General features: G+C 49.3%; 1 protein-coding gene across 1 annotated transcript in view; it reads left to right on the top strand.

Annotated features, from left to right (window-relative positions):
- LOC144798021 (polycystin-1-like protein 2) overlaps nt 1–21,009 on the top strand; it is an 849,694-nt gene that overhangs the window by 668,998 nt on the left and 159,687 nt on the right. The gene's annotated exons all lie outside the window — the stretch shown is intronic.

The raw sequence follows: 21,009 nt of genomic DNA on the forward strand, positions 1-21,009 counted from the left end.
ATAAGTCGTGTCTCTGTATGATATTCGAGAGATTTGACAGATTCTATGAATAGACCTCAAAGTTTTAATGTTCAGGCAAGTCACAGTAATAGGTTTCAAATCATTGAAAGATTTGTGCCTGGTGTCAGAGGCGCAACTAGAGCCAAATTTCGGGGGCGGGGGCTAAGAAAAAATTTCGGGGGGGGGGGGGGGGTGAACTTTTAATCAGTAGGCAGAGTGGAGCTGCAGGGCCTCCAACAAGGGGTGAAACAACAGCAAGGCCTAATTAACATTGAAATGGTCTTTTAAAGACCTGTGAAACGTTCGGGTGTGGCTGTGTGTGTGCCCGGGATCTGTCTCATCCCGGGCTGCCACTCACGACGGGGGGAGCTGAAGCCCGGTGAGTCCAATGGGTGTTGCGCGCCTGGCTGGTGTTGTGGTAAGTGAAGCGGGTAAGCTGCGAGACACAGGAAAGAAGCCTGACTTTCCCTCTACAAGTGACCAGGACATTTTTATGGTCTGGCTTGACGGAGCAGCTGCAGCAGACAATTATCTGAGCATCACTCGAGAAGGGCTGTGGCTCCACCCACATGTTGGGAGCCAGGAATACATGTTTTGATTGGGCAGAAGTTGTGTGCTTCCACAAAAATGTGCTTGCCCTCCATGCAGCTGTGATAAGTTATTTATTTATTTATCCAGCTGTCTAAGCTTGGACATTCAGGGGCGCATAAATGACATTTGCATGCTCCTACAGTGGCTTAGATAACTAGATAATTGATGTTGTTTTTCTCTGGCAGCAGCACATGTGGGAGGAGGGCAGTCATTATCCTTCATATATGTTTGAGGCTGGCTTGGCAATGCAACTCTCACCTTACCTTTTAACCTACAACAATATTATTGTACAGTTCTTTGCTTCCACAGAAATACATTTCAACTACAAGAGTCACTAAATTAAGCTGTGCTGAACACTCTGGTAGCTTGGGACAACCAGGGACTGGCTACCGGGTGTTTTGGTGTGCTTCCAAGCTGGGGGCTGATTTCACTGAGGTGTGGGCTGATTTTGTTGATGGGGACCTGCGTGTGCTTCTAAATAAACAAAGCAAAACGAATTGTTTAAGCACACGCAGGTCCCCATAAACAAAATCAGCCCCCAGCTTGGCAGCACACCAAAACGGCCAGTAGCCAGTCCGGCCTTGGGCACAACAGTCAGGCTTAACATAAGGGCAATGTGTTAAATATTTATGCAGCACACCAACAGTAATAAAGTGGTAGTAGTAAGTCGTATTGTTTAGTTAATAAAAACCATCACATCTTGATTAAGACAGATAAAAGCAATTAAATATTTAGAGTGTGTAATATACCAATGTGCAGTTACTGGGAACAATATGTACATTATTGAGAGAGTTGAAACCTAAAACTAATGGAGCCAACAGCTACCAAGTTCACGAAGATAGGTCCAGTCCTAAGTTGCTGGATATCTACGAGGTTGTATTAAAATGTCCCACAGTCATTTACCCCCAGAGTTGAGGGTCTCTGTTTAACTTCATTTCTCCACATCCAGCCATCTGTCCTGCCCAATTCGGACAGCATACTTTGTTATTAACATTTGCTCTTGCTTATGGCTGGGTGTGGCACAGTTATTGGGAAGAGCTGTTGCCTAAGTCCATTGACCTATTCGTCGATTCTCGCCAAAGCCAATTGGGCAATATTCCTGAAGCAAGTTGAAGATGCTTCCTGGCACGTATGAACCCCTTGAGAAAAGAAGACTGGTTTGTGCAGTCATTTCCTTTGGAGGTCTAAAGAGGGACATCAGCATGACAGGTGGAGCCACGATTCATGTCTATATTTCACCTAGCTTGCATTCCCCTGTACCTCCTCGGCCCTCCCAGGCTGGATTAAAATCTTTTATTGGAAGAACTAGAAATCTCAAATACAGAATCTGTCTACGTTTTTGCACGTTTATGGCTTCCTAAAGATAAGGTTGCAGCTTTCCTGCCTGGTAAGTTTTATTCGGGGGCTGCACCTGTACCGAGTTATCTAATATTTGTAGATCTTGCTCCCTTGAGGTCTCCTTTAATTGCTGATTGATTGATTTTTCCAGGCAGAGTATGGGACGTCCCCTGCTCAAAGCGCTGCTTCCTCTGTCTGGAAGGACAATATAGCACTCCTTACTTGACTGAACTATGGATTGCCTGGCAACTCATATGTGAATTTCTAATGGGACTTTAGTAAATTGATCGAAGCGTTCCTTCACCTGATGTAAAATTTCAATATGGAGGCTTTGCAGTCTAATGATTGAATCATGAGGCCGAATTATAGTGGCATATATAGCGCGGTTCTTGGAAGATTTTTCTGTACGATCTGCATGGAATTTGCTCCAAGGCTGAGACTAGTGCACCTGGGTAAACATGGTGGACATACTACGAGGCTGGGAGGAGAGTCATGTCCATTACACTGAATATAAGGGCTGCCAGGGCACTACTTTGTAGCCAAATCAGTGGGCCAATGCCATAGGTAATGGCAGCTCATTTATTTTTGAGAGACCTTGTTTGAACTGCTGGTTTGCTGTTTTCACTGAACCAGACACTGAGGTAGTTATATTTCCTTGATGTATGAATTATCTTGCAGCCCAGCTGTCAGGATGCATTCTGTTTGTTCCGGTATCTCCCAAATGTAAGGTCTTTTGTTTTGTCTTGATTTACCTGGAGGTGGTTGGCCAATTTGTATATATTCAGTGCGTTTTTGCCCATTGAATAACTGTTTTGGTGTGATTCATAATCACAATGTTGTCCTCATATTGAATTATGTGCAACTTGGTACTTCCTAACTCGGGGGAACGAGGCAACCAGACTCCAAAGATTTCTAAAACTCATCAGTATATAGATTAAAATGCAGAGGGGCCAGGACGCAGCCATGCTTTAACCCTCAATTGGTGTCGATTTTACGTGTGACCATGCTAATCCCAGTTTTCACTCAAACCCATGTGCCAAAGTATATAGCAGTTATTGCTCTTAGCGGCGTTGGGATATTCCACAGGCATGAAGCTTCCTGCATAGGGTTGCCCAGTCAACCCTATCAAAAGCTGCACTGTATTCGATGACACCGCAGAAAAAAAAGCAGAAACCTGTTGCTTTGTACGGCTTGATGTCTCCGGAAGGATAATGCCATGACGTTATCTACGGTAGATGCCTCAACCCGGAAGCCTGATTGAAAGAACGCAAGACTTCCTGCTCTCATACCCAGGCCTCTAGCTGTTCCCACAGTACATAGGCATAGGCTTTAGCTTCAATGTCCAGAAGTGCAATCAAACGATTTGAAGCCATTGTCCTATGCCCCTTCTGATATATATGACAGGGAATAGACCCTCTCCAGACTTCAGGGACAGTTGCAATTTGGAAGGCAAGGTTAAAGAGCTGAGTTACCAACCTCACCCAGTTGCCTTGGGCACATTTGAATACGCTCACTGGGAGGCCATTAGGGCCTGGTGCTCTGTTGTTTTTCAGGTGCCTGATTATACTCTCAACCTTCTTGATGCTTGTTAATTCAGCAATAGTTTTCTGGGTCTTGACATGATGAAGACCTAAATCTTGCCCTGGTTCAGCTCAGTTCAGAAGCCTGGCCATTGTCTCTCTGGGTATTGAGTCTGAGGTGGAATTTTGCTTGTCGTCCGTTGCCACGGGCTGTTTGCTAAACTGGGAAGTTGAGGGCTGATCCATGTACAGCTTCGTTACGTGCCTTACCTAGGCCACTTCTGGAACACCATTTTCTCTGATTACATTGTTGTTTTTTAGAATTTGTTGATGTGATCCCAGAAGAGCGCTTGGTTTTGATCTTTGAGCAACTGGGAGATAATAGCCAATTCTTTTTGGTTCTTTTGTTCCCAGACTGTTTTCCGATCTATCTGCAATTTCAAAATTTGACAGCTGGCCTATTAGGTGCTCAGAAAGAATGACGTAGTTGATAGTCGATAGTCCTTCACAAGTTGGAAGGATTGACCGTTCAATCCCTTTCGCCTCAGTCTCCCATTGTGCCGACATACATTTGTAGACTGCCAGGATGTCCTGCATAATGGGCCCCACTTTCGGCCGGTCAGTGCTGTCAGTTTGCGCCTCCAGGCCTCTCATGTTAAAGACTCCTACAATTATAATTTCGTGTCAAGGGTGGTCTAAAAGGAGCAACTCAAGACCATCAGACTTTTTTGGAGCGTTAAAATAACAATTAAACAGTATCAGGCCGATTGCTTTCCAGTTGAGTTTCAGGCCATTGATGGAAACTGCTTGGGTCCCCGTGAAGCCAAGATACAGTGCAGTGGCCTCCAATTTGATTGAGTGCTTAATAAAGATAGAAAGGCCGTCTAACGGATGCCCAAAAAGACTTGAACTGAACTCTAGTGTGAAGACCCTTGCATTGCCACTGAGGCAAGCACCCAGGTCTCCTGAAGGCATAGAATACCATTTGTCTTTAGATAGGACATCTGTGGCGGCTGGTGACATTTTAAAGTGGTGAGGCGTAAAACAATTGTTGTACTTCACTACGGCGAGCGAGCGTAGTGAACGAGCCTGAACCACCTACCGGGGCTCCGGGGGGGGGTTTCCCCCCGAGAACATTTTGAAAAAAAGAGTGGGCAAATGGTGCATTTTCAAGCAAATTTGAGAGTGCAATCCCACTATTCGGACTCCTGCCTCATATTCATCATTACTACTGATGCCCTGCAACAAAACACAGAGACCACACCCACCCTACATTAAGATAAGGCCTTCCGCTACTACCACACGCTACACACAGACCGATCCCACGCACTACATCACAACAATGGCGGGCACTACTTCTACCCCAGAACTCTGCAGTTAAAACTTCTCCCTCATTCTCGCCCTGTTTCTCTCCTGCATTCTCCCTCGATTGCTCATTTTCTATCGTTCCACCTCTCCCACTGTCTCACCTTCTTCCTTCCATTTTCTCGCACCCGCCCCTCGTTTTCTGCTCTCCACTCTCTATCTTTATCGATCTCGTACTTTGTCACCCTCTTCTCTCTCCCTCTCTTGCAATCCCTTCTGCCTCTAGCTCGAACATCTTTCTCTCAGCCTCACCTTAGTCTTGCTCACACCTCTCCTTCTCTCTCCCCCTCTTCTCTCCCATTTTATCCTCCCTCTCTCTTAGCAACCCTCTATCTCCCTCCTCTATTTTCCACGCTCTCTCTCTTTAACCCCCTCCCATCCTCTCTCTAGTTGCTGCAGTTTGGAGACACATCTACATACTTAAAGATGTCAGATAGGACTGTGCGTTCCTAATTTGAGTTTTGAAAATGAAGGGTAAACAATAATCTTTCTGTTGAGACCTGTCTGTGCACAATCCAGGTAGTGAGAGGTGCCCTACTAGTTCTTTCATCATAGTTGCTCTAATTATCATCACCGTCGTGACACACATGTGGGGACTTTTTTCCTTTGAAATACTTGCGGTCTGACAAGAAAGTCATCTGCTATCACATGCGGAGGATGGGTTTGAGGAGGAGACATTTGTAGTCATTTAAGACGTATTTAGCTGTAAGTAGGAGGTTCTCTTACACAGGCCCATGTACTCAGTAATCCACATATCAAGTGCCCAGAGGAAGGGAACTGAAATATACTGAATCCGCTCCACATACCGACAACAGTGCCTCAAAGACACAAGAGCAGCACAGACGCCTCGAAATACAACCATCACCTCTGAGCAAGGGAAATCCAGCAAATGCCAGCGGCCTAGGCACTAATGAAATACATCATCATTTTAGTATGAAGGGCTGAGCCAGAAAGCAGGCTCTGCCACTTAAGGAGTATGATGTGCACTCAGCAGAAACGGAGGGCACTGCGGCCTTGCACTCCATGTTCCTTGCACCTGGTGGCATCTGCGTGTATGTGTCTCACAGCTATATTACGAGTGCAGGGACAGCAGCAGACTCGAGAGGGGAGTCTTATGAGGGGTCTAAGATGACTGAACGTGGGTGCTAGCTTGTTGAGTCTTTTCCCCATAAATGGATTCAAGGAGTTAGTCAGCTGTGATTAGGCCAGCATGGGGAAAGAAAGGCTGTAATTAATATCGACTTTCTACTGCTGGATCTGCTCTGCTACTCATTCCCTGGCCTTACCCAGACCTCAAGAGCGCTGACCCGGGATGGGGCTCCACTGGAGCATGGATTCCTTCAGCGATAGCAATGCATAATCGACTCAGTCATGGACCTTGGTCTGAACAAGTGAACTCCGTTTAGCTACGTACAAAGGCATCCATAAAAAAGCTGATCAGCTAGAAAGCCACTGCTTTTCCCTTTATCAATCAATCAATCAATCAAGGCATTTGTATAGCGCGCTACTCAGCCGGAGGGTCTCAAGGCGCTGGGAAGGGGGGGTCCGCTACTGCTCGAACAGCCAGGTCTTGAGCTGCTTCCTGAAGGCGAGGTGGTCCTGGGTCAGGCGGAGGTGGGTCGGGAGGGAGTTCCAGGTCTTGGCAGCGAGGTAGGAGAAGGACCTTCCCCCTGTGGTGGCTCTTCGGATGCGGGGGACGGCGGCGAGGGCATGGCCGGTCGATCGAAGCTGGCGTTTGGGAGCGTAGAAATTGAGGCGGCTGTTGAGGTATCATGGGCCTTGGTTGTGCAGGGCTTTGTGTGCGTGGGTGAGGAGACGGAAGGTGATTCTCTTGTTGACCGGGAGCCAGTGCAGGTCTCTCAGGTGTCCGGAGATGTGGTTGCGACGGGGGATGTCCAGGATGAGTCGTGCTGAGGCGTTCTGGATCCGCTGGAGTCTCTTCTGGAGTTTGGCGATGGTTCCGGCGTAGAGGGAGTTGCCGTAGTCCAGTCGGCTGGTGACGAGGGCCTGGGTGACCGTCTTCCTGGTCTCGGTGGGGATCCACCGGAAGATCTTGCGTAGCATGCGTAGGATGTTGAAGCACGACGAGGAGACGGCGTTGACTTGTCTGGTCATGGAGAGGGAGGAGTCCAGGATGAAGCCCAGGTTGCGTGCGTGGTCTGTTGGTTTGGGTGCGCTGCCTAGGGCGGGGGGCCACCAGGAGTCGTCCCAGGCGGAGGGTGAGGATCCCAGGATGAGGACTTCCATCTTGTCCGAGTTCAGTTTCAGGCGGCTGTTCTTCATCCATTCGGCTACCTCTTTTATCCCTTCGTGTAGGTTGGCTCTGGCGGTGGCGGGGTCGTTGGTGAGGGAGAGGATCAGCTGGGTGTCCTCGGCGTAGGAGATGATGTTGAGGTTGTGCTGGCGTGCGATGGCTGCGAGGGGACTCATGTAGATGTTGAAGAGGGTTGGGCTGAGCGAGGAGCCTTGAGGAACGCCGCAGATGACTTTGGTGGCTTCTGATCTGAACGGGGGGATGCGGACTCTCTGTGTCCTTCCGGCGAGGAAGGAGATGGTCCACTCCAGTGCCTTCTCCTGGATTCCGACGTTGCTGAGGCGCTGTACTAGGGTACGGTGGCAGACAGTGTCTAAGGCCGCGGAGAGGTCTAGGAGGATGAGGGCCGCTGTTTCTCCGTTGTCGAGCAGAGCTCGGATGTCATCGGTGGCTGCGATCAGGGCGGTCTCGGTGCTGTGGTTGGCCCGGAAGCCAGACTGCGAGAGGTCGAGGGATCCGTTCGTCTCGAGGAAGGCGGCCAGCTGCTTGTTGACGGTCTTCTCGATGACTTTAGCCGGGAACGGGAGCAGCGAGATGGGTCGGTAGTTCTTGAGGTCGGTGGGGTCGGCTGATGGCTTCTTTAGTAGGGCGCTGAGTTCGGCGTGCTTCCAGTTCTCCGGGAAGGTAGCGGTGTTGAAGGAGGTGTTGATGATGTCCCGCAGGTGGGGTGCGATGACAGCGTCGGCCCTGTTGAAGACGTGGTGAGGGCAAGGGTCGGTCGGAGATCCAGAGTGGATGGAGTTCATCGTGCGGACGGTGTCTTCGGTGCTGATCGGGGTCCAGGCGCGGAGGGTGGTGGTGGGGGGCGGTGGTTCGGTCGTGGCGTGCGTCGGTTGGGTGCTGAAGCTGTTGTGTATGTCCGCGATCTTGTTGTGGAAGTAGGAGGCGAGGGAGTTGCAGAGGTCTTGCGAAGGGGTGATGTTGTTGTTTCCGGCGTTGGGGTTGGAGAGCTCTTTAACGATGTTGAAGAGTTTATGCAATAATACATTTTTTTAAGCAGTTCTCTAAAAAAAAACATGTAATACATTATTTTATGTGTATTGATGGGATTAACTGCTCCTTTAGTGCCAGGTTGCCTTTCAAACAGCAGTGTGCCTTATAAATCTATTTTAAATTACATTGCGTTCTACGCCCAGGGCGCTATCTTAGCAAAGGCCGACTCTGGACCCCGTGACCTATTATAAGGGGAATCAGAGAGGGGAAAAAATGGAAGACACATTGAAAAGTGAACGAGTCCGCATTTCAACCACTGCCCGCCTAAGTCCTTCTGAACTTAATAACTTACAGTGATAGTGTGTGCACAGAGTCTCAAGTGCGTACGAAGGCACAGCCCGGATCACCTCACTGTAAATGCAGAGGGCCATCTTGCTATGCACAAACCCGGATATTTTATGGTATGCAAACTCACTCCCTCACTGCTTGAATGTCGTTGTGCTGAGGTCCTTAGCACCAACATTTCTGATCGAAATGTCTAAGTGTTTGTCAAATACATAAGTTCACAAATCTAACTTTGCTGGACACGTTCATGCACATGGTTAAGTTATTGTAGGTTGGTGCCGAGCAGCAGTCGCGGCCGGCATGACGGGCGGGTGAGGGGAGGGGGGCTGGAAATGGGGTCGTCCTTGTGGGAGGTGGGAGGGGTTGGTTTAATTTAAAAAATATATCAAATAAAATGCAACTTACCATCCTGCGCTGCTGCCACCTCAGCTTCTGGATGGGTCCGGCTCCCGCCATCCTGCCTTTTTCAATTCCTGCATCGTCATGGCAGCCTCCCTCCCCTCCGCCAATCACAATGCTGCAATGGCAGCGTTGTGATTGGTGAGGCGCATCGGAGAGCGCCCCAGCCGGGCCATTTTCTCTATGTAGGCTGCTGCATGCAGCAGCCTATATAGAGAAAAAGGGAGAGTGAGCGGTCCTGCTCGAGGGCATGGGGGAGTGGATTGCTTACTGTTGTGGGTATTAGCTGTTTGGTTGGCCCCATGGCCGACCAAACAGTCAATGCCCACAACAGTGACCAAGACACTCCCCCCCTGCCCTGGAGCAGGACCGCCCACCCCCAACCAGGCACTTCTGCTTTCCCACCGTGCGAGAAGGAAGAAACATAAAATGGTAGTTATTACCAATTATGTTTCTGCCTTCTCGCACTGCGAGAAAGCAGTGGGTCAATACCCCCACGCCCTGATAGGGGAGCCGCCACTGTAGGACATAGCTTGTCAGCTCATGGTGACACTTTTGAGGCTGGCCACATTCCTTGAGACTACTGAGATAGTGGTGTTTAGTCTTGGTTGTGCAATAATAACACACTTATAAGTAGGCAAATGCAACTGTTAAATGTGTAGATAATAATATGAAATGAAACACAAGCAGATAATAATATGGATGTCCGCTGCAAGGAATCAGAAAGTTATATACACTAAACACCTCAGATGATAATATACAACTGGAGACTTGAATGTGCATCCTGTCACACACACATCACAATGTCAATAATCAAAAATGAAACACCTCACTGATCATTCACTCGACATCCCTGCCAACTCAAGCTGGAGGAGCCCTTTGATAGTCAAGGCAGTATTCTCGATCAGGACCCAAGTTCCCTTGTGACGACACCTCTGCCCCACAAGCGAGCTGCCATGTGGGTGCCAAGATCCCTCGCCTTTAATACCTTTACTCAACCTGAAGTGAAAGTTCTAGAAACCTCAACCCCTTTCTTCTGTTAAAAAAAACAAGCTGACATACAGGTCTGAGTCAAGGTCAAGACAGAAGCTGACCAGGCCCCTGTATTTTGACTCCGAGACAGAGCTGTACATTACACACATTTCACTGGCAACAGCAGTCTCTGCTCTGAAAGGTACGAAGCACACTTTCCACACATTATCCCAGCGAAGCTTACAAAAGCCTAAAACAACCTTGAATATGAATAGCCTGAACAACTTGAGTAATCTGGGGGCCTGCCTGTGTGCACAAAAGCTCAAACTAGACAGAGTCAAAATTCAAGATGGCATGAGGGCATGTAAAAACCAATAGTAAGAACTTCATAATACTTCCCAATGTATAACAGAATGTACATTTGTGCAGCACTGCCTATAGCACTGCACAATTGTTATGTTATGTTATGTTATGTTAATAACACTTCTATAGCGCACAGATGCCCCAGCAAAGGGGCGTCCCGGCGCTTCTGGAAGGGAATCCAGACACAACACAATCATCTCCCAATGTACAACATAATGCACATTTAAGCACCACTGATTGTAACACTGCACTCCGAGACCAAGAAGTACATTCCACACCTCTCTCTCATGCTTTCAAATGCACATCTCACACGTTCTGTTCCTGGCAAGGCAGTTCTACTCTGTGAAAGCACTCCCCCTGCTACAAGGAGACATAAAAGAAATCTACAAGGAAAAGTGCACACGCCGGAACAATGGTGTCGTACATTCAAGCTAGGGTAAAGTAAAACACCAAAAGTCAATTAAAATAATGGTAGTCAAAGATCATCACTTGGTTTAAATATATAGGAGTGCCTCTAGCACTTCAAATGTCTCAACATTTCCTATCAGACTGAGTGCCCTTATTCATGACGACTCTAGGAGCTCCATGGAGCCACACTGGGCTGATCACCTGTGCTCCCTACATCGTGGCGGTAGACCGCGGCCCAGCTGCAGCAGCACTACGGTGACCCACGTTTGAAAACGTAGTAGTTGGGGTCCCTCAGTGTGCCCAGTTCCAGGGCCTACCTGATGGGACTCTTCTCTATGCCCTCCCTGTTTAGTGGAAGAGTAGGTTGCCATGCTTTGACAGCGTTGTCACTAAGCTCTGGAGGAAAGTTTGTGGACTATATAGGTTGAACAAATATGAGAAAGAGATTTGTTGAATTAGATCCAACCTGGGTTTTGGTAGATGTGGATATCTTATGTGACAATAAGTTTCTTTTTGATAGACCCTGTTTCTTCATCTGTTTCTTTAATCTTTTTTTTGTCCTCTTCGACAGGTTAGATGTTAATGGGGGGTCGGATTCTGTCGAGTTTACGGCATCTTTATGTTGCCCTTTTGTGACGAATGGTACTATGGGAGATTTTTTTCATATCAACTTGGGCTCAGCGAGGTGTTCAATGGAGGGAGAGACTACCAAAATGTTTTCTGAGCGGCTCAGAGAGTCGAGCGGCTCAGTCACGACTTCAGAGACAATGTTTGAGATTCCCTCTTGCGCGCCCAGTATCGGATTCTGTGAAGTAAGAGACTGCCCACATTAAAGCTTGTTTTCTGATCCTTCCACTCGGTACTCACTCCATTAGCCTTGACCTTATCCACTAGTGCCTCTAAGATCTCAGGTAGAGAGCTTAGCTTGTTAATGATAGGGAAACATTGGCAAGATTTGTCCTAACCTAGTGCTCTCATTTGGCCTCCAGGCTGCTCAATGTGATCCCTAATTCTGCCAGGTGAGTTGCCAGTGATTGTATCAGGCCAATCTGAAGTTCCATCTTATTTGATTGCCAGAGAAGTGCCTTGGCGATTGTGTCCTGCGAGGCACTTACTGAGGCCAGCGAAGGGCTATTGGAACCAGACCGTGAGTCTAGGAGACAAAATCCTTTTCTATGCGCCCCTTCCCAGTATTGGGGTTTGGCATTGTGTCTTGTTTATTTGAGCCTCTGTGGTGGAAAGTAAGTGGTCTGACAGATTACCCAATTTCAGATCGATTATGCTTTCCCTCCCGGTCATGAGTTGCGTGTTGTTTGCGATTGGTGGCGTTTCTACGCTCTACTGTGTTGTAGCTGGTGGGTTCGTCGGCTTTGGATTTCAGTGGACTTGGGCGGCTGCCATCGCCATGATTTGAATAGGTGCTGCTACTGTTAAATCCCCACTAGTGGTCGGAATGGTTGATGGCGTGAGACTGGTGCCTACTTGTGCATCTAAGTGCTACAACTCTTGCGGGCTGGAGATATTGATGACATGCATGATTGAGATAATATCGCTGTTATTAACCCTTCTGCGCTTAACCTTCGGCATGAATGTGACCTGTGGATTTTTGTCCCAGTGGCCAACGGTGCTTTATAATTTAAGGTTTGAGTGCTAATGTGAAGACTGCTGACTAGGCTACAGCTTTTTGATATGATGTTAAGTATTGTGCTGTCTGAAGATTTATCCTCCAGTAGCTTGTGGAACATTCGCCTAATCGTACCCTTTGAGGAAGATGTCGTCATTGAGGAGGAGCTGTTGGGACAACATCTCATTTCCTTGAGTCCGTGCCCTCGAATACAAGGGATTTAGCAGGTACAAAAATCAAGGACAGCAGGTACGGGTACTCCACCAGTTCCTTTTTACATGATAGCATCTTCCTTCTCAGCATTGTCAATGTGATTAACCTTGTGTGACTTTAATAGGATTCTGTTGATTACTGTCCTGGTTACCGGCTAGGAGCTGCAGGTAAATGGCTTGTCTTGAATAGTCCTAGGTTCTTTTTTCTGCCATGGCAACATGCAATGATCTGGTCTTTCCTACACCATTCGAATTCCCCAGATGCCAATCAGTTCTGCGCTGAGCCCCCTAGATTAAATTTTTTCTTGATTTACTCTAGGTTGAGGTGGATACTGGGCTGGGAGGGTCCAACCGGTTGAGGTGCCTAAGAGGAGGATTTTCCGGACAACACCACCACTCTGACCCTGGAGCTTGATGAAGGTCGGAGAAGCCAAGGAGGGGCTTAAGCACACTGTAGGGCCCTTGTTGGTCCCCCACTGTGAGGCAATTAGATGCAATTTAATGCTGGAAGCCCTGCTCAGTTGTAAAAGGCAGTGGGCAATGCATGGGGGGGAGCTCACCCGGCAAGCAAGTCAAGCCCACCCAAAGCGGCCTGCTTCTGCAGATCACGGGGCTCAGCCAATGCAGTGGGTTCTAGCCTACACTGCCTGAACTGCCCTCTTCTCTGCGCTTGTTGCCTTGCTTTGTTGCCTTGTTACTTTATTTCCTTATGCAAGGATTTTGGTGCAGAGTTGTGCAAGGTTATTGCTCGCAGGCTCAACTTCTTTATCAGCTTTCCTTAAGCCGGCTCAGGACCCACTTCATCTGGAGGGAGATCTTAAACAGGCACATCCTCTCCTTTACTAAGCCAGATGCTGGAACTCTCTTGACCCCGTTCAAACCCTTGACACGCTTGTGTGGGGGAGCGAGCGCGAGGTGGTGAAAGCTGGAGGCAGACACTGGGTCCCCAGGGTCCTCTGGTGAAGTATGCTGGTGCTTATGGTACTCCTTCCCCCCTCCCCCTATGCTCGTTTAGTGAAGGGCCGTACACTGGAGGGAGGCCAGGCAGAAAACAGGAAGAAAAGCAGTGAGGACCAACAGTTGAAGGAAGCACCCCACCTTAGATGGCCTTACCTCCCTGCACCACCTCACAGGCTCTAACGGCCTTGTCCTGCCTCAGCAGAAACGCTACACAAGAAACAGCGTCAACAGGCATTATGAGATCTACCAGTCATAAATTGAGAACACAATACACTAGAAATCCCAGACCAATTTAGAAAAATAGATTATGTTTTTTTAACAAATTTGAGACCAAAATTACATAAATTCAATGAGTAGAACTGGAGAGATTGAGTTTTAAAATTTTAGATAAAAGTAGCGCCAAAATGAGCAACGCTGAGGGTATCGGGTAGTGCTGGACTGAGATAAAGTCACAAGCTTAGGCCAACCGCGATAAAGGGCAAAGCAGTCTGGGCAGAGGGCCAAGTTTGGCACTCTGAGGATTGTACCCTATGTCCTTGATGTGAGGCCTGCGTGGCGATGTTTTGCAAGGCCTTGCATTGCTCTACATCTGTTCCACAGAAGCTTTTAGCTGTGCGGCGCGGGTTTAAGGGGGTTTTGCACTGGTTCCGATGAAGCTTGTAGCTGTGTAGTGAGGCTTTGTGTTGCTCAGCCCCAGTTCCGATGAAGCTTGTGGATGTGCGGTGACACTTTGCTCTGCTTTTAGTCAGTCAGTGTTGGTTCTGAAGAAACTTGAAGCTGTGCAGCGAGGCTGCACAGGACTTCGCATCACTTCACACCAGATTTGATGGAACCTTCAGGAGGCACTTCTTGGGGATCAGGAACTCACTCCAGCAGAGGCCAGCAGGGCTTAGGCATGTCCAGTTGCAAGTCCAGTGCAACAGGGCAGCTGGGCAGTTGCAGGGAGTCTCTGGAGCTTGTTGTATCCCTGTAGCTCAGAACAGGTGGTCCACCCTTGGAATCACTCACCTGTGATGACGGGACCAGGTCCAGTCTTTTTTCTCAAAGAACAGGGCAAGCCTCACACAGCAAAGCAAACCCCAAGCAGCAAAACAGTCCTCTGGCAGCAGTCCAGTTGTTCTTCTGTAGTGTCCACAGTTCCAGGAGTACTGAAGAGTTGGTCTGAGAGTCCAATATTTATACCTGGTACCAGGTTTGAAGTGGGAGAAACCTCTAGACTTCTCCCTCATCTGCTTCTTGAATTTGTTTCCTTCCCCTGCCCAGGCTCCAGGGTCTGGCGTGACAATGGTTTGGTGTCAAGATTTTTGTGAGAGTGCTGGAGGAAGCCCCTTTAAAATGTAATTGAGGCAGTAAACTGCTCTGTCCCTCCTATCCTGTCAGCATGGCCCATACTGTAAACACCTTGTTCCCCTCTGTCTCACTGTCTAGTAGGAATACACAAAGGCCAACTGCCAACTTCACCCAGTCACGTGACCCATGATGCAGGCACCATATGGTTTGGGGAAGGAAAAGCCAACCTTCTAATTGTATCATTTTCAGAATTGTGGCTTAAGATTTGACTTTACCAATAAAGTCCAATTCATCTGAGTGTAAACATGGCATTCCTACCTGCACCCCAATCAAAAGTTATCACTTACTAAATGTAACAAGGTAACCAATGTTATCCACTGGGAGAAATCAGCCTGGTTATAGTCAAAAACGAATGTAGCAGTTCTTCACCACCACGATATATCATGCTTTTTAAAAACAATGCACTCTGACTCATGGATGGTTTAGGGCCTAAAATAAGGGTCATTTATATGTATTAAAAAGAAAGAGTTAGGTCTGCCAAAAGTTTTAATTTGCCAGGTTGAAATTACAGTCCAGAACTGCACTAGCGGTGCAGCAGCAAGCCTAAGACATGCTTTAAAAGGCTACCTCAGTGGGTGGCACAATGAGTGCTGCTGGCCACTAGTATTATATGTATGGCCACAATATATATGTAGCCCCACTGGCAAAACTTATTCGCTCCTTTGGCTTTACAACAATTTGCTATGCAGACGACACACAAATTGACGTCTCCTTGGTTGACCCATTGGAGGATGTAGCAGCTTGTTTCAATTCATGCATGGCCCATATTATAAACTGGATGCAGAGTAACTGCTTAAAGCTTAACACTGGAAAGATGGAGGTTTTGACCTTTGGAGGGGATACTTCTCTCTGGAACACAACTTGGTGGCCCGATACCGCAGGAGTTTGCCCTAGCCCCGTAAAAAAGGTAAAGAACCTGGGATTATAGTAGATGATCAGCTCTCCCTAGCTGACCAGGTCAATAATATTATGTCTTCCGGTTTTTATACGATTAAGATTCTTAGGAAAATTCTTCCCTTTATTCCGATGTCTCTCAGGAAGAGGGTAGTCACTGCGCTGATCCTGTCGAAAATCGACTACTGTAACTCATTATACCTTGGTGCCAAACAAAGTGTTACAAACAAACTACAGATTCTACAGAATACAGCGGCGCGTCTACTGTTGAACCTACCTAAATTCAGTTCCATCAGCCTGGCGATTCGAGAGCAACTTCACTGGCTCCCGATAACTGCTAGGATTAAATTCAAGTCGATGTGTATTCTACAAAAGGCTTTACACAGTAATGGACCAGGACAAATTAGACAATACGTTGAGTGGTATGTCCCACCAAGAAATCTTCGTTCTGCCTCAGCATCCTTGTTAAGAGTCCGTATGATAAGGACGTTAAAATGGGGTGGTAGAAGTTTCCAATACCTAGCCCCAAAGTTATGGATTTCCGTGCCCATACATCTTAGAACTCAAAAAAACCTATCCCAATTTAGGCGGGATCTTAAAACCTGGTTGTTCTAATACCCAGCTGCACTATTCTGTTTCATTCCCCCCCACTTTTATTCCTGGTACTCTTGATAGTCCAGCGCTAAGACGCCATTGGCATACACGCGCTTTATAAAACCCCTTTTTCAATTTCAATTTCGAGTAGAATATAATTTACAGGCCCTGGATACCCGTATTACCATATATGAGGGATTTGCAAGTAAATTAAAGTATCAATCAGGTGTGAGACAGTTGTACCATGTTACAGTGGGAGAACACAAGTACTTTAGCCCTGGTTATTATTTATTCGAGTCCTAAAAGTCAAAAAATACGGGGTCAGAAAACAGGAGGGGTGAAGGCAGAATGTTTGGGAGTGCCCCGGGAGAGAGAGCCAAGTCCAACACATATTTATTCCCATGCTATTTATTTCGCATTCCTATACAACATTCCTTTAAAACCAGACCTATTATAAGTGGCAATGCTTGTTATGTCTGCATTTGTGAAATGTATATACAATACTACATGCTGCATCTCTGCAGAAATTGCTCATAATGAATGTGCAGAAATTGCAAACATAGCACATATTTTTTTCACTGTAGCAGGAGGCCCAAAGCAATACATTTATTTGTGTCCCCCTGTAAAAGTGTTTTAATGACACTAAGTTTTAACCAAATGGCATTAGCCTAACTTGTTTCCAAATGGACAAATTGCAGTTTCCTCATGTTGGACACGGAGTGGCATGAAGCAGCAAGTACCCTTCTGTCTCTGTCATTCTCACTCTGAGTTGGAGCACAGGAACAATACACAGAAGTTTCAATGAGTCAGCCCCAACCGTCATAATTTTGTCCAAGTGTCAGTCACATTTTGGACCAGCCCACAAGATAGCCATCCATTGTATCAATCAATCAATTAGGGGGTGTGTAACGCATGGCTACTCACCTGTGAGGGTATTAAGGCGCTGTGGGGGAGGAGGATGCTGATCTGTCTGCGTGCAGGGGTTCAGTTGAAAAGGAAGGTCTTGAAATCCTTCCTGACTTGGGTCAGCGACGGGGATTGTCTGAAGTGGAGGGGCAGCTTGTTCCAAGTTTTGGTGGCAAGGTAGGAAAAGGATCTTCCTCCGGTTCTGGTCTTGCGGATCCGAGGGATGGTGGCGAGGGCCAGCTGGGCAGAGCAGAACAGAGGTGCGACCCTTGACCCTTCAAGGTAGGTCGCTCCCCCTCCGCACAGCACCGCCCGTGCCCGTTCTCTCCCTCGCTGCCCCCATTTCTTTCTGCCCGGTTTTTCCTTCTGCTCCCCTCACCATCCCCGTGTCTCTCTGCCCGTTTTTGCCTTCTGTTGCCTAGCTGCCCCTGCATTTCTGTGACCTTTCTGCCTCTGTGCCACTCGTTTCCCCCTGTTTTTTGTGACCTTTTCTGCCCTTTCTTGGGACCTTTCTGCCTCTGTGCCACTCGTTTCCCCTGTTTTTTGTGACCTTTCCTGCCCTTTCTTGTGACCTTTGTACCCTCTGTGCCACTCGTTTCCCCCAGTTTTTTGTGACATTTCTGCCCTTTCTTGTGACCTTTTGCCCTCTGTGCCACTTGTTTCCCCCCGTTTTCTGTGACCTTTTGCCCTTCCTGTGACCTTTTTGCCATCTGTGCCACTCCTTTCCCCATGCATTCTTGTGACCTTTTTGCCCTTTTTGTGACCTTTCTGCCCTCTGTGCCACTCGTTTCCCCCTCAATTGTTGTGCCCTTTTGCCTTCTGTTTCCTTCGTCGCCTCTCACTGCCCCCGCAACTGCGTCCCCTGCGGCTCCGCCCCCCTGACTGCCCATTCGCTGCTCCCACCTCCCGCCTCCCAGCTGCTCCTCACTCCCACCTCCCCACACATGCCCGCCGCTGCGCGGTCTCGCCGCTGGCGCGAGACAAGCTTGTCAGCGCATGCCCCTCCTGGACCCCACCCAGTGCCAGGACCCCTGGCCCCCGCACCCGCCAACACTACGACGCCAGCACTCTGCATGCTCTCAACCCCACACGGACCCACAACTGCTTCAAGGCTGCCCCGAAACACACACGGTCCCTTCACCTGCCGGAACTGCAGCTACACCAGCCACAGAGCCGACAAACCACCCGCCAAGAAAGACCTCAACCACCTCCGATGCATACTACTGAACACCCGCTCCGCACGCAAACACGCCGTCGAGCTCTGGGACCTGCTCAACACAACCTCCCCAGTCGTCACAACCTGACAGAGACCTGGTTGAACAACTCCTTCGCACCTGACATCGCCGTAGCCATCCCAGACGGCTACAAGATCACCCGCAGAGACCGCACCAACGGAGTCGGAGGAGGAATCGCCATAGTCCACAAGAACAGCATCAGGGTCTCGACTAGCAGGGACGACGCGCTCAGCACCGCCGAACACATACATTTCCAGATCCACACAGACCCCAACTCCGCCCTCGGAGGCATCCTCGTCTACCGAGCCCCTGGACCCCGCCCCCAGTTCAGCGACTCCATCGCCAACTTCATCAGCACGCACGCCCTGACCTCCACCGACTACATCCCCCTCGACACCTGAACTTTCACCTTGAGAACAACAACGACAACAACTCCACAACCCTGATCGATAACCTCGCCAACCTCAGACTGAGACAACTCGTCACAACGCCCACCCACTTAGCCGGCCACACGCTCGACCCCGTCTTCTCCTCAAGCCCGCGCGTCTCCGTTAGTCACACCACCGAACTCCTCTGGACCGACCACCGCTGCATCCACTTCACCTTCCAGAAACCCACCACACACCACCGTACCCAACAGATACCCCGCCGCTGCTGGAGCAAAATCACCGAAGACCAACTACATGCAAACCTTGCTCTTAGTCCACCCACCGAACCCTCCAACACCGATGTCGTTGCCCACAACCTCAGACGCTGGAGGACTGCGCCAACACCCTCGCCCCGCTGAAGAACCCCCCCCACAGAGACACCAGCAAGAAGCCTAGCTAGTTCACCCCAGAACTACTAGCCTCCAAGCAAGCCTGCCGGAAACTAGAAAAGCAATGGCAACGTGAACAAACTCCGAACAGCCACGCAGCACACAAGGACGCCGTCCGCAACCACCACCACCTCATCAGGGCTGACAAGAAGACCTCCTTCAAAGACCGCCTCGACAACAATGCACACGACAGCAAGGAGCTCTTCAACATCGTGAAGGAACTCTTCAACCCCAGCTCCAACACCAACGACATCCCGCCGTCGCAAGCCCTGTGCGACTCCCTCGCCACCTTCTACACCCAGACAGCCCCAACAGACAGCAACACAACAGACCCTCCGCACACCATTGACCACATCCCCTTGCTAGCCTGGAACAGCGTGAGCGTCGATTACACCATCAAGACCATGAGCACAATCCACTCCGGCTCACTGTCAGACCCATTCCCGCACCACATCTTCAACAAAGCAAGCAGCTCCATCGCACCCCACCTACGCAATGTCATCAATCTCTCCCTTGAGACCGCGACCTTCCCAGAGAGCTGGAAACCTACTCAAAAAACCCAAGGCAGACCCAAAAGACCTAAAGAACTTCCGACCCATCTCTCTGCTCCCCTTCCCGGCCAAGGTCATCGAGAAAATAGTTAACAGACAGCTAACCCGATACCTCGAAGAGAACAGAATCATGGACCCTTCCCAGTCAGGATTCCGCAGCAACCACAGCACCAAGACCGCCCTCATCGCTGCAACCGATGACATCAGGACCCTGCTAGACAACGGGGAGACTGCAGCACTCATCCTCCTAGACCTCTCCGCCGCCTTCGACACCGTCTGCCACCGCACACTACACGCACGTCTCCACGCCGCAAGGATCCGAGACAAGGCTCTGGAATGGACCACCTCCTTCCTCTCTGGCAGAACCCAGAGCGTCTGCCTCCCCCATTCCGAAGCCTCCAAGATCATCTGCGGCGGACCTCAAGGATCCTCCCTCAGCCCGACACTGTTCAACATTTACATGGCCCCGCTCGCACACGTCGCCCGACAGCACGACCTCAACATAATCTCCTATGCCAACAACACTAAACTGACCCTCTCCCTCACCAAGGACCCCATCACCGCCAAAGCCAACCTCCATGAAGGAATGAAAGCCATCTGGATGAAGATCAGCCGTCTGAAGCTAAACTCGGACAAGACGGAGGTCCTCATCCTCGGCTCCAACCCGTCAGCCTGGGACGACTCCTGGTGGCCAAAGGCACTGGGGGCAGCCCTGAACCCCACCGACTACGCACGCAACCTGGGAATCATCCTCGACTCAGCGCTCTCAATGACCAAGCAAGTCAACCCCGTCTCCTCCTCCTACTTCAACACCCTTCGCATGCTCCGCAAGATCTACAGATGGATCCCGACAGATACAAGAAAGACAGTCACCCAGGCCCTCGTCAGCAGCAGACTCGACAATGGAAACGCCCTCTACGCGGGAGCCCCGACCAAGCTCATCAATCGACTACAACGCATCCAAAACGCCTCGGCACAACTGATCCTCCATGTACCATGACACGACCACATCACCCCCCACCTGAGAAACCTAGACTGGCTCCCCGTCAACAAGAGGATATCCTTCAAGCTCCTCATCCACGCACACAAGGCACTCCACAAGAGCGGCCCAGCCTACCTCAACAGACGGCTCTCCTTCTACACCCCCAACCACCAGCTACGCTCCGCCGACCTCTCACTCGCCACCGTCCTGCGCATCCAAAGAACAACCACCGGCGGGAGATCCTTCTCCCACCTCGCCGCCAAGACATGGAACACCCTCCCACTGAGCCTACGACAGACCCAAGACGTGCTGACCTTCAGGAGGATACAAAAGACC

Source organism: Lissotriton helveticus, chromosome 12 (genome assembly GCF_964261635.1).
Source record: "Lissotriton helveticus chromosome 12, aLisHel1.1, whole genome shotgun sequence".
Lineage (NCBI taxonomy): Eukaryota > Metazoa > Chordata > Amphibia > Caudata > Salamandridae > Lissotriton > Lissotriton helveticus.